This window comes from Amphibalanus amphitrite, unplaced genomic scaffold (genome assembly GCF_019059575.1).
Source record: "Amphibalanus amphitrite isolate SeventyFive unplaced genomic scaffold, NRLGWU_Aamphi_draft 000148F_arrow, whole genome shotgun sequence".
Lineage (NCBI taxonomy): Eukaryota > Metazoa > Arthropoda > Thecostraca > Balanomorpha > Balanidae > Amphibalanus > Amphibalanus amphitrite.
The window spans coordinates 252874-266517 of record NW_024881643.1 but is presented as its reverse complement, the minus strand read 5'-3'; the positions used below and the strand labels follow the sequence as shown (position 1 = coordinate 266517).

Genomic DNA, 13644 nt, shown 5'->3' with positions numbered 1-13644 from the left:
TTCATATCGCACCCTACGCTACTTTTACAAGCTTTACTAGATGGCATGTTTTGCGCTATAACTGTACGTTTTGATAGATGCGTTTGAGGGGGCATTAGTTTGGGTGTGGGAACTTATGATTTTTATTTGTCTTATTTTGTCGGAGTCGGATATTTGTTTGAACGGCATGGTATGCTGGTGCTGGTTGCGGGCTGTTAGAGCCTTTCTCATGGTTTGCCTTTATCGAACTCAAACCCACCCTACCCTACCCTAACCTACCCATACCCTACCTTACTGATAACACATAGTTACCCTTCTCATACTCGATTAAAGTGACGTACCAAATTTGAGCGCAATCGGCCAAGCCGTTCTTGAGATATACAACTGGCCCACTGCACGTGCGCACGCGCTAGCTGAGACTCCAGATGACTTGTGCCAGCCACCTTTCTAAATTGTCCCCAACAGTGAACAAAATTTGAGCGAAATCGGCCCAGCCGTTCTTGAGATGTAGAAGCGGACCCCTCACGTGCGCACGTGCAGTCGATCCACTCTACCTGTGACAAACGACCATGCATCGCCAGGTGAGTGCCCCCTCCACCCACAGTCCAAGTTTCAGCGCAATCGGCCCAGTAGTAGCTGAGTTATTCCTAGTACAATAATGTGCTGTTTACTGGTAGGCGCTTATTTTCAGTGTTTGGAATTCCCCTTTGCGGGCGGTGCATTGCAGCCCATGCCTTGCTAGCTATTGTCAAAAGTTGAATGGCCTGCCTGCCGAAGCCACCGATTCGATTTCGCCGAAAAATACCCGTAACGTTAACAAAACACGGTCGTATGTTTGAGTCATTTTCACAAAAGTTTATTGACTTTTCGATAATATTTTGGGTGGATATTGGTCAGAAAAGAATGGTCTTTCCGAATATGTAGGTTTCATAGCCATTGGTCAGCGTTTTCAATACGCTTTGATGTTGTAAAGGACATCGCGCTCCGCGCGAAATAAATTTTCCAATTAATGTTTCATTATTAAGGAAATGGTACGGATCATCGCTTTTTATCTGCTATCCTCTGATTACACGTACATTTGCCTGCAAAATGGCACCACACCGATTTCATTCCGTCAAGCCGTTTTCCAGCGGCATCGATTTTCCCGTCACAATGCACGAAATCGGTCATTTTTTCACAACCGGGGATGCTGTCTTGCACGTGGCGCGTGCTACACTATGAAACCATATCAATACGCTAGGCCCATCTCTCCGCTATCCATTGGTGGCAACCGCTTTTCACTGCGTCCACCCATTGCCGAGATATCAAGCCGGAAAGCGAGCCATGCCGGCCCGATTTTCGGCCGACCGCCGCTCTCGCCGACACCATGCTATCCCTATGAGAGCGCCCTTTTGCACGTGCCGACGGCGCACCCCTGGCCCGATCACGCCCAAATTTTGATACAAAGGCCGCCCACGCCCACAGATTCGGCATGCCAAATTTCACGCCGATACGCGGCGCCTTTCAGGCGCAATAAGACACATAAGTCATGACGGATTACGCACGCACAGACAACTTATAATTCATAATATAGACTAGATGGCATATTTTGCGCTATAACTGTGCGTTTTGATAGATGCATTTGACGGGGCAATTGTTTGGGTGTGGGATCTTATGATTTTTATTTGTCTGATTTTGTCGGAGTTGGATATTTGTTTGAACGGCATGGTATGCTGGTGCTGGTTGCGGGTTGTTGGAGCCTTTCTCGTGGTTTGCCTTTATCGAACTCAAACCCACCCTACCCTACCTTTACCTACCCCCTACCTTACTAATAACCTACACATAGTTACCCTTCTCATACTTGATTAAAGTAACGTACCAAATTTGAGCGCAATCGGCCCAGCCGTTCTTGAGATATAAAAGCGGCCCGCTGCACGTGCGCACGCGCTAACTGAGACTCCAGATGACTTATGCCAGCCACTTTTCTAAATTGTCCCCAACAGTGTACAAAATTTGAGCGAAATCGGCCCAGCCGTTCTTGAGATGTATAGATGTCGGTCAATTTCATACATGAACTTGAAAAGTTCATGACCTTGACTTTCATAAGTTTTGATATATGACCTGTTTCTCCCGACCAGGCTAGGCTGCTATCGATTTGGCGCATGTGAGCGCACATTATCGGCGCTTGTTGTGGTTGCTAACGCTCCAAATATTAAATGCTGTTTGTTCCTGGCATTTTTAAGGTCATGTGAAGGTTAGGTCGAGGTCATTTAGCTTAGATGACCTTAGTTAACCTTTCCGAGTAAGCATTTTTCGAGATGAGTGCTTGGAGATAATTTCGAATTTAACACCCGTTAAAACCTTTAATAAGAAGTTTTGGTGCTTTCGTAACCTGTTACGAAGCCATTAGTAGTGATTGACACCTGCCTACTATGGATAGGCGGCAGGGCACCTAATCGTCGGGCCTAGCCTGACCCGACCTTGCATGAAAAAGATCATCATTGATCAAAACTAACATGAAATTCGTGATCACCACCCCCAAAACCTACACCCCCACTTGACGAAGTTATATCAGTTTTCGATTTGCCTATATCAAAGCTCTATAACTGAAGCTTCATAAGGTGAACATTGACTGGGAGCCAGTAATGTAGACGCAGCGTTGCAACAGCGTTGTTGTTTTATCCAAAAACAATATTTGTCGATGGAAAATAGCAAGGTCAACATGGTAATGGTATCACCCCCTCCCTCCCTCCTCCCAACCCCTAATGACCGGAAACCCCCCAGGCGGTGTGCCGCGGTCGGGTAACCCGCCGCGGCGTGGCCCGGCGGGGCGTAAGAAACCACGCGTCACCGTCTGCTTTGACGCCTCATAGTGACTGATTTAGGCAAATTTCGGCAAAAAATGAGAGTTGCTCCCGGTGCAGAAATTATTGGAGAACATTTTGATATGTGTTTCCACGCGTACCACCGCGTATCAAACTTTGTAGGGTAACAGTTTGCTGATTCAACTCCCGGAATCAAATGCATTATAACATTTTTAAATTTTAGCATTTCCCTCGAAAATGATACCTTTGGTTGATTTTTGGAAATTTTCGTGTATTCCATCATCTTTCTCATTAAAAAGAGATAATGAAAACATATCGCAACTTTAAGCTGCTGTTCAGGGAAACGAGTGAGCGGGCGTTTCATTGTCATGTGCTTTTTCGCTATATCCGGGAAGCAGGATGCTGGTCAGCGCAATGCTACACTTTGAGAGGTGTTTTGAGGTGTAAGCAATCGTTTTTGAAAGGATTTTTTGTCGGGTATGGATGCGCTGGGCAATTCTACGTGAAATGGATGACCAAAAAGTGGATATCAAAATGCTCGTATTTGCCACTTATGTCGTGCTAGGATGGCATAAGTCCCCACGGTGCAGTGGTGGTTTGGAAAGTTCTTTTCTAATCTCACCTCACATATTTTCTGGGTTGTGATATGCCGGGCTTGAAGCTATTTGGAAGCTACCCACTGACCAAGTAAGTGTCAAACTTATTTGTTTTGCAATTCATCAAATCACCATTGAGCAAGCAATGAGCAAAATATAAGCAATCATTCCACGACAGTTCAACTTTTTCGTTTAGCAGGTTTTCGTCTGACAATTTTTCGTCTGCAGATATTCGTCCGCAGACTTTCGTCTATGCATTTGTTCATCTGTGCATTATCGCCGCGCATTATTTTCATAAGGACATTTTCCGCCTCGTCCAGACGAAAAAATGCCGGACAGAAAAATACTCAGACGAAAAATTCACCAAATTAATTCGAACAGACGAAAAAATGCAAGACGAAAAAGTCAGACGAAAATCTGCCGACGAATAACCGGCTGACGAAAAAATTGTCAGATGGAATTTTGTTCAGAGCCTTCAATCTAATGTGAATGAACAGTAAGTAAGGTTTGCGCTCGCTGATACTCTAATTCTATTGGCTTAGTCGATCAGTTTTTCTGTGAGCGCACGCGCAAACAAGACTTAGAACATATTTTACTTTTTATCCTAGGTATTATGTAACTGAACGTGCAGAAAATCGAAAGCATATACCCATCCAATTCAACTTTTCCATTTCTATGAAGCCTGTAGGTTTTATTTCTGGCTTTTTTATATTGCCTGAAAGAATACTTGAATGTCTCTCTTCAATAACTGTAAGGTGCTATCCTACATTCCTACTGATAAGGTAAGAATGAATTGAAAGGGACATGACAATACAAATTGCAAGGTACCTATTACCTACCTATATTTTTTACGAATTTGTCAGGTTAAAGAAGGAGAGATTGATATTATGATTCATTGTTAACTTGTGTTGAAGCTCCCCCTACCTATGTTGGTTAACGATAAAACCACCACAGTCCACAGGTTTGCATAGGTTCTGCCCCTTTAAATGTTGCTGGGCATCCATTGGCAGAATATTTAGAAGTAAGTCTGCTCATCAGAATGTTAGTTTGTTTAAGTTCTTGTTGTGGGACCCTGAATACTTTGGATCCTGAGATGTATTCTTGCCGTGGGACCTTGAGGACTGTGGACCCTGAACTCTGAAGTGTGTACTTGTCATGGGACCTTGGGGACTGTGGATCCTGAAATTCACACTTGTCGTGGGACCCTAGGGACTGTGGATCCTGCAATGCATTCTTGTCGTGGGACCTTGGGGAGTGTTGATCCTGCAATGCATTCTTGTCGTGGGACCTTGGGGACTGTGGACCCTGCAAAGTATACTTGCTATGGGACCTTGGAAACCTTGGATTCTAGAAATTGAATTTGCCGTGGGACCTTGGAAACCTTGGATTCTAGAAATTGAATTTGCCGTGGGACCTTGGAAACCTTGATTCTAGAAATTGAATTTGCCGTGGGACCTTGGAAACCTTGGATTCTAGAAATTGAACTTGCCGTTGGACCTTGGAAACCTTGGATTCTAAAAATTGAATTTGCCGTTGGACCTTGAGGATCCTGGATCTTGATTTTTGGTCCCGGCACAAGTCTGCAGGAAGGTGTGTCAGTTTCTGTTGAATCGAGGCTACATGTATGGCCAGGTGGTGGATTCCTCACTCCCCTATGGGTCATGTGATGTTCGGGTCTCCCCAGAGGTCACCTGTTGTGGCCAGAGAGTGGTGTACATTGTACATATTACGGGACATACTGCCCACTACGAGTGTCGCATTATGCGGTTTTCCACGCATCATCAAACACCGCATACGATATCGTAAATGCCTGTGTGATTGGCGCCATCAAAACATTCATAAACACTACAAAGGACTCATATTATAGTGCTTATACACATTTTCTCAATTGTTTTCATGAATATGAATCGTTAATATGCACACGAATGGAATACGAAAGATCACGTACCTATATCAAATGAATCATGCCTTGTAACCCGCGCCGGCCCTGGTGGGGTCTGTTTATAACGCAACCTGGGCCTCGTTTCATAAAACTCTGCCGTAACTTACACCTTTCCGTAATTCACACCCTTTTAAACTACGGAGCGCAAATGAAGCGGTTTCACAAAGCCACAACTGGAATTGTTTACACCTCCGTAACTAAGCACATTTTGCGTAGTTCCCGTAATTTATCATGCGTCCTACAAATTACAATTTCGTGTCAACACTTATTTTTTACGAGAAATTATAAAACAATTATGTTGAATTTTAATCTTAAAAATTATTTATGAAAAAAACAAAAATGATATTGATGACCATCCTTTATTAAATCAATATATTGAAAACAGCAGAAAGCCAGCTAAGCAGAAGTGCCTTACTACGAAAGTGGCGCGGCGCGGCGTATAAACAAAATTCTGATAGCTGCCACAAAAAGCGACTGGTACAGAAGATTTGCAGCTTCTTTTTCTCATTTTGGCTGTTCTTTCTTCCTCACCGGGCTCAACATTATAAAATATATTAAAAATTAGCTTCGAATCTTCACATTGATTCAAATTCACGCAACATTTTTGTGCGTAGTTTACACCACTGATATCAAGAACTTGATAAAATATTTGGCGTTAGTTACGTCGTTTTATGAAACCCAAATGGCATCAATTGGTCCGGATTCGAGCATTTGCCGTAAATGAAGCTCCGTAATTTCGATGGCGTGAATTACTCCGGTCTCCGGCTTTATGAAACCGAATTGGCATCAAATACGCCAAATCTGGCATAATTGACGGAACGCCGTAAGTAATTCCTTTTATGAAACGAGGCCCTGGTGTGTGTGTGTGGGGGGGGGGGGCTATTCCCCCTCGTATCCTCCGAAACTACTGGACGGATCCACAAAATTCAAACGGCGTTCGAAAGCCCTGTCAAATTTGTCGCAGTAAATCCGATTTTATTGACCTCGGGATCACCGATGACGTCACAGGTCAGGTCAAAGATAAAATGTTTTGCCGGTCACGGGTCTTCTAGGGAATGCGCTATAACATCGCGAGTAAAACGTATTTTATCGAAAATCAGCGATAGGGCGTCAGTTGCCTAGTAGGTACATATGTTGCTATTAGAGGTCACTGACAGTACCAGGTCAGGTCACAGGTCAGGTCACCAAGGGTCAGCACATGAACCCAATTTTACTAGGGCTGTGTGATACATGTTTTCAAGCCATTTTTTCATTTCAAACTCAATGGTGTTGGTTATAAGACCATCAGGAACGGTTTAGGTTACTTCCTGGTGGAGGTCAGGTCAATGTCAGGTAAAAAAGATCAAATTTCAAAGTTGATATATTTGCATAAAATGGGCATTGATTCGATGCAGCTCGTCAGGGCGAGTCTAGTGGTGATCTTTGTTTTGCGTTACATAATCTAGAATTTCTAAAAAATGAGCTTGAAAATTTGACGTCATCAATTTCGAACATTTTTTTTCGCAATAACTTTGCCAAAAAAAGAGTTATCTTTCTGAAATCCGGTATGTGAATAGACGTCGGTAAGGGCTATCACATATATTCCTTTTTTAAAAAATCCAAAAACATTTCGGATTTTTGGCAATTACATTCAATTTCTTGTTTTATTTTTGGGGGTCACAATTCAAAAAGTTCACAATTCCGAGGTAGCAGTTTTGTAGCCCTGGTAATTCTAGACCTTTTATGTCTTAAATGTTTTTTTCTGTATCTTCAAAGCTGTAGGCCTGACAGCTCTTCCCGCGAAAACTTTTTTGGGTCGAAAACGACAGAACATGACGTTACTCTGACGTCATTTGCGGCCAACCTATCATAGCCTTTGGAATAATGTTTGGTCACAATGTGTAAATTTGATGCCCGGGAGGGTACTGAAAGTTTGGTGACGATCGATGCAGCGGTTCTGGAGATATATCGAAAAGTCTTGAGGGCGGGGGCAAAAAATACCCCCCCCCCCCACCAGGGCGCGGGCTTATTTCATGAATCATGTGTTGCCTGTGTGCATACAAATTTACATACCTAGCATTTTTAGAATTTCACTCCTTTCAAACTTTCCATAATTTCATGCAGCATACGACACAACATTTTTCGCCAATTGTGGTAGGTATGCCTCTTTAGCTTCGCCTCTTGCACTGAAAGAAAAAAATGACACCCTGTACGGGGTATTGACGGTCATGTCAAAAATAACACCCGAGTAGGGTGTTTTGAGGGGAGTCGCTGAGCTATTATAAATGGGGTGTTTGGCGTACACCCCAGGAGGGTTTCGACGCATAGTGGGGAGTCGCAGCCGCTAAAGGGGGGTCAGCGCCGGCCCACATGGGGTTCCGTTAGACTCCAGGTGACACCCCTCAAATATCAGCCGAGAACCCCTTTTTGGTCCCTAAGCACCCGACGGGGTATCAAACACACATTTCAGGATGTAAAAGACAACGGTTCAACTCCCCTGTTTTCCTGATATAACCACGTTTTTCCTGACCTCCACGCGGGTAATTACCAGTCTTCATGTAGCAGAGCAGCTCTACTCCCCCTTACTTATCCAAAATTCTAGATGAGAAATTGTTGTCTCTCGGAATGTTTTGTTTGTTTGTTTTGTTGGGTTAGGCCCTTTCGGTCGACAAGACCATTGCAGAGCCGGAAGGATGATAGGAATTAGGGGGAGACATTGGTCTGGGCAGGCACCCTAAAGAGTCGCCGGGGCTGAGCCCGTCCAAATGGACAGGCCGACCAGCCCCCCAAGCACTCTCTGCACCCGGCTACGGGGTGCAGCTCCCTCGGGAGCAGCGGTGCCGCTCCAAGGGAGCAGCCCGCATGAGATAAAGTTGCCTGTCCAGCCCGGAGGGGGGTTGCGGTGTTGGGGAGAAGGATTTCAGTATCTTGAGGATAGAAACACGGAACGGTGTCTCGGAATTGTTTGTTTGTTTTGTTGGGTTAGGCCCTTTCGGTCGACAAGACCATTGCAGAGCCGGAAGGATGATAGGAATTAGGGGGAGACATTGGTCTGGGCAGGCACCCTAGTGAGTCGCCGGGGCTGAACCCGTCCAGAGGACAGGCCACCCAGCCCCAAGGCACTCACTGCACCCGGCTACGGGGTGCGCTCCCTTAGGAGCAGCGGTGCCGCTCCAAGGGAGCAGCCCGCATGAGATAAAGTTGCCTGTCCAGCCCGGAGGGGGTTGCGGCGTGGAGGAGAAGGATTTCAGTATCCTGAGGATAGAAGCACGGATAGGTGTCTCGGATTTTCATTTTTTCATTTGTTTGGATTTGGGGCATTTCGGCCGAAGAGACCATTGCATGCCCTAATTTCTAGTCTGTTTTACATAAGCAATGTATAACTTGTTAATTACAACTTCTCGAATAAGCCTACATCTCGAAGGAAAGAGAAAAGAAGATCATGAACAGTGCGATCTGCGTCTCCGAGTATTGTTGCCAAAGTGAATGGAAGGCCATCGGTGTTACAGCTATCGATTAGTCGTTGTCGTTCTCTTTGGTAATTTGGACATTCGATGATGATATGTTGGACCGTGATAGAAGTGTGACATGTGTTGCATACTGGTCGATCATCCCGCGTGTATATATACTTGTGTGTTAACCCGCGCCGTGCTGGGGGGGGCGTTTTTACGCCCCCCCTCAGGTTTTTCGCGAATATCTCAAAAACGGCGGCGCGCAGCGCCGCCGTTTTTGGTACACGTGTTCCTACATCATTTCCGCACATGTTGTGAAAATTTCAGACCTAGGCCGTTCAAGGTCAGGTCACCAGGTCACGTCAAGTGACCTTACCTCAGAAAAAGTTCAAAGGCTCGCTATAGCAACACCGACTGAACGATCACTTTGAAACTTTCAGCGATTGATATGAGTAACAGTATGTATAAAATGTATATCTCGGATTTTTGATATCTGTGACCTAAGGTCAGGTCAATTTTGCGACCTCTCCATTATAAGTCAATGGGAGAAAATTGAAATGCGCCTCTTTTGGACGAATATCGTTCAAAACGCTCTCAAACATCGGTTCATAGGTAAACATGACACACTGAATAGGAAAAATGCACCTGTGACCCCTCTGTGTGCCCCTGAGGTCATCTCAGGTCATGAACGGTCGCCAGCAGTTTTTTGGCTATAACTTTTGATAGAGACGTGCTAGAGCGGTGAAAACACGTCAGATGTGTTCAGCTCGACGATACGGATCGACTGATATGCAACATGACCCTTTTCGGTCAGGTCATGACCTTGACCTGAGGTCAAATTTTCAAAATGACCTTTCAAGGTCAACAAATAGTTCATTCGACGCGTCTCGACGAGAGGAACACGATGCTGGCAAAAGTAATGTCATGGCGCTTATGAGTCAAAAGTTATTGACGAAAAAACGTTTTTCGTAAAAACGGCTATTTTTGGAGTTTTTGCCCTCTGGAGGCTAAACCGTTGACCTGAGGTCAAATCTGAGAACATTACTCAGAAAGGTCTGTAAAAGGGCTATCGAATGCGCTTTTCCGCGGCGCTGTAGCTCTATCGGTTCCCGAGATAGCCGTTGGCAGTTTCCAAAATGTTGAAATAGTCAACATTTTACCTTTGGTGACCTCTGGTGACCTGACCTTTGACCTGACCCAAAAAATGACCGGAGTGTTTTCGTCCTTATTTTTGACGCTCTTTCGATTGCCGCTTACCGCGTGTCGCTACGTGGCCCAGGAGCTCAGTTAGACGGGGGGGGCGTGAAAACGCCCCCCCCCCCCCCCAGCACTCGGCGGAAAGTTCAGGCCACCAGCACGGCGCGGGTTAAAAGTGTATGTCCTAGGCGCATACGTGCCAGGACCTTTTCCTCCTGCCTACTTTGCCTGTTTGAAGACTGCCACTCATTTACATCTAATTTAATGCGACGAAGTTGTGTTGCTCGTGTTGTTTCAGACCATTGTTTGTTCCATAATGCGAGAGTTTTTTGTCTTAAAGATGATTTAATGCATTGGTATTCAATGGGAATGTTTGTTATGTGAGCAAGAGCGAGGGCATTTTTCGCATATTTGTCAGCTTGCGTGTTACCGTATATACCGCTGTGACCAGGAATCCAAATGTATTTGATTTGCACACCTTGTGTTGATAATGTGTGATGAATATTATATATGTGTATATGCAACGGCGATGATGGATATGTGCAACGAAGAGATTGGATAACCGAGCGGCAGTCAGTACATATCATTACTTTCTGCCATTCTTTCTGCTGTGCAATTTTCAGTGCCATCAACACTGCATGTTGCTCGGCAATAAATATACTGGTTCCATTTGGTAATCGAGTTTGCGAGATTATTTGATTGTCGCTGTTGTAAAAAACAGCATTCGATGTGTGATTACCTTCTTTCGAGCCGTCGGTGTAAAGAAAATGGAAGTCATGGTATTGATCGCGTATTTCATGGAATCGTTGTTGTATGGCCGTTACCAACATGTCTTTTTTTGAAGTCTCGAAAAGAAAGAGAACATCCCAATGACTTCTGCGCCATGGTGATACATTGAGCTTCGGCAATGGATGGATCTCTGGCTGATTTAAGTTTAATTCTCCAGAGAATTTTTTTGCTCTTGAAGCTATTGTTAGACCAGATCGTTTTTCGGCTGGACCCAAGTAGTTATGATGTATTGAAGGTAAGATGCGAAGAGATGCATAAGTGTTGTGGTTGGGGTGATAAGAGACTTTTGCTATGTATCGCAAAGATTGCTCCATTCTGCGGAGTCGAAGAGGAGGTATGACCGCTTCGACCTGAAGGGATGGAATGGGCGAAGTCTTCATGGCTCCTATGGCGATGCGGATGAATGCGTTTTGAATTGTATCTAGACTTTTCAGAATGTTATCACTTGCCCCTGCATAGATAATGCTTCCATATTCGATGATGGGCAAAACCAGCGATTTATATAAGCGAAGCAGGGTTTTCCTATCTGCCCCGAATTCGGTGCCAGCGATGCATCTAAATAGGTTCATGCGTCTCATACATTTTATTTTGATGTGTTGTACGTGCCTTTTCATGCTAAGTCTGGCGTCAAGAACTACGCCAAGAAATTTAAACGAGTTAAAGGGACCCTCCCACCTTCAAAAAAGTTTATGAATTGGTATGAAAGTGATGTCGCTCGGTTCAGAAAGAGCGAAAACGAATATCTACCAAATTTCACCGAAAAATATTCACCGGTTTTCAAGATATTAGACTTTTACTTTTGTTTACTTTTTTGGGATCTCCGCTGTTTCTAGCGACTTTATTTTAGAAGTGCGGCGTTTGCGGCAGATGTTGCGCGCAAATAGCATATACCACCGCGTGCTACAAAACGTTTTAGTCAAACATTTAAAAATCGTTAGATATTTGCGCTGACGTCACACATTCAGAGGGGTATTCCTAAGCATTAGCCCCTCTGAATCAAAATGCTGCAATTTTGAAATTCAATATTTCCGATTTAAGGCATTTCTCGATGTTGTGAGTGCAAAAACCGGTAATTGTGAGCCAGGGACCCCATTTTGGCTATCTCAACTCAAATCTAATGTTAAGGTGGGAGGGTCCCTTTAAGGCGAGGAATGACATTACCAGCGAGTTTGAGGTCTCCGGCATTACGCATGCGAGTGTTTTTTGTGAAAGTTATAACGGCGGATTTTACTGGTGAAAAAATGAAACCATTCTTCTTGGACCAATCATCGATGGAATCAAGAGCCGTCTGCAACCGTGGAATGGAGTGCTCCGAATCGGAGTCCGAGCACCAAATTGCGCAATCGTCAGCTAACAAAGAATAACTAATGCCCTGAGGAACTATATCAAAGATATCATTAATCATGACGTTGAATAAAATTGGAGATAAACAACTACCCTGTGGCAAACCGTTTTCTAGTCTGAATGTATTTGAGTATAAAGATCGAAAACGGACTTGGAAATGACGGACGCCTGATAGAAAACCATATAAATAATGCGCCAGATGTCCTCGAAGACCCATGCTATGTAACTTAAAAACCAAGGCCGGTCTAAATACCATATCATATGCTCGAGAAATATCTAAGAAGACTGCAGTGGTGTGACGTTTGTGTTTGAATCCTTTTCTGATGTCAGTTTCAAGTCTAATGATGTGGTCGTTTGTGGAATGATTTTTACGGAAACCACTTTGGAAAGTAGATAGAAGATTGTGTTCTTCTAAATACCATGTGAGCCTCTTACCGACCATTCGCTCAAATATCTTTCCGAAACAACTAGTTAATGCTATCGGACGGTAACTTTTAGGGTCTTTTTTATCTTTACCAGGTTTTTGTAACGGAATAATTGTAGCTTCTCGCCAGGCATTTGGAAAAATATGCCTAGTCCACAGATCGTTGAAGGCTAGCAATATAAGATGTAAAGTGCTGTCTGGTAAGTGTCGGAAAAATTCATAATGTAGTCTATCGGGTCCTACAGATGTATTGCCAGTGGAAGAGATTGCTTCTCGTAGTTCGAATAAAGAAAATAAATCGTTGTATATTTCTGTGTTGTTTGAAGTAAAGTTATCCGGCAATAAATGATATGTTCGTTCACCAAACTCAACAAAACCATCTCTGTAGTTTTCGGTAGAACTACAGTGAGCAAATGTCTTTGCAATGGTATTTACGATCTCTTTTGGCTGTGTTACTGCGATGTTATTAACTTGAAGTGCTGGAAGACTGGAAAAAGACCGCTTGCCAGATAACGAACGAACGAGTGACCAAACTTTACTGAGAGGTGTTTGATGGTTCAGTTGTGAAAGAAAGCATCTCCATGATGTTTTCTTTGCTTCTCTGATAATCCTTCGACAACTTGCTCTTTCTTGGTTCCGTAAGATTAAGCTAGCTCTATCACGGTGACGTAAGTATCTTCGGAAGGCTCTTTTCCTTTTGGCTATTGCTCTAGCCACTTCTACAGACCACCATGGAACCCTTTTACATCTTGGCGATTGCGTCGTGGATGGAATTGAATTATTTGCCGCGGAAATGATCGTGTCTGTAAGAAAAGCAATTGCTTGATCTGGAGAATGGAATTCTTGGTGGTCGATGTGACAAAATTCCGCGAACTTCGTCCAGTCTGCCTTTTTAAGGTTCCATCGTGGAATGAAAGCAGAAATAGCATCATTATCCGACTGGAATGTTGTGTGAAGTTTGATCGGATAATGATCGCTATGATAAATATCACCATCTACTGACCAGTCGAAAAACGTAGCAACTTGAGGAGAACATATGGAAAGATCAATGGCTGATTCACTATTGTGTGCTAATGAAAAATGAGTATTGTCTCCTTTGTTAAGGAGAACGAGCTGATTGGTATCGAGAAAACGTTCG

At 43.9% G+C, this 13644-nt stretch overlaps 1 protein-coding gene across 3 annotated transcripts in view; it reads left to right on the top strand.

Moving 5' to 3' along the window:
* The window catches only part of LOC122382830 (hexosaminidase D-like), a 62590-nt gene extending 57220 nt beyond the window's left edge, over positions 1–5370 (top strand). For all 3 annotated transcript variants that reach the window (XM_043368666.1, XM_043368665.1, XM_043368664.1), the window contains one exon: positions 4970–5370. The gene's annotated coding sequence lies outside the window, so the exon portion shown is untranslated. The remainder of the gene's footprint in view (positions 1–4969) is intronic.
* Positions 5371–13644: the final 8274 nt, after the last annotated feature.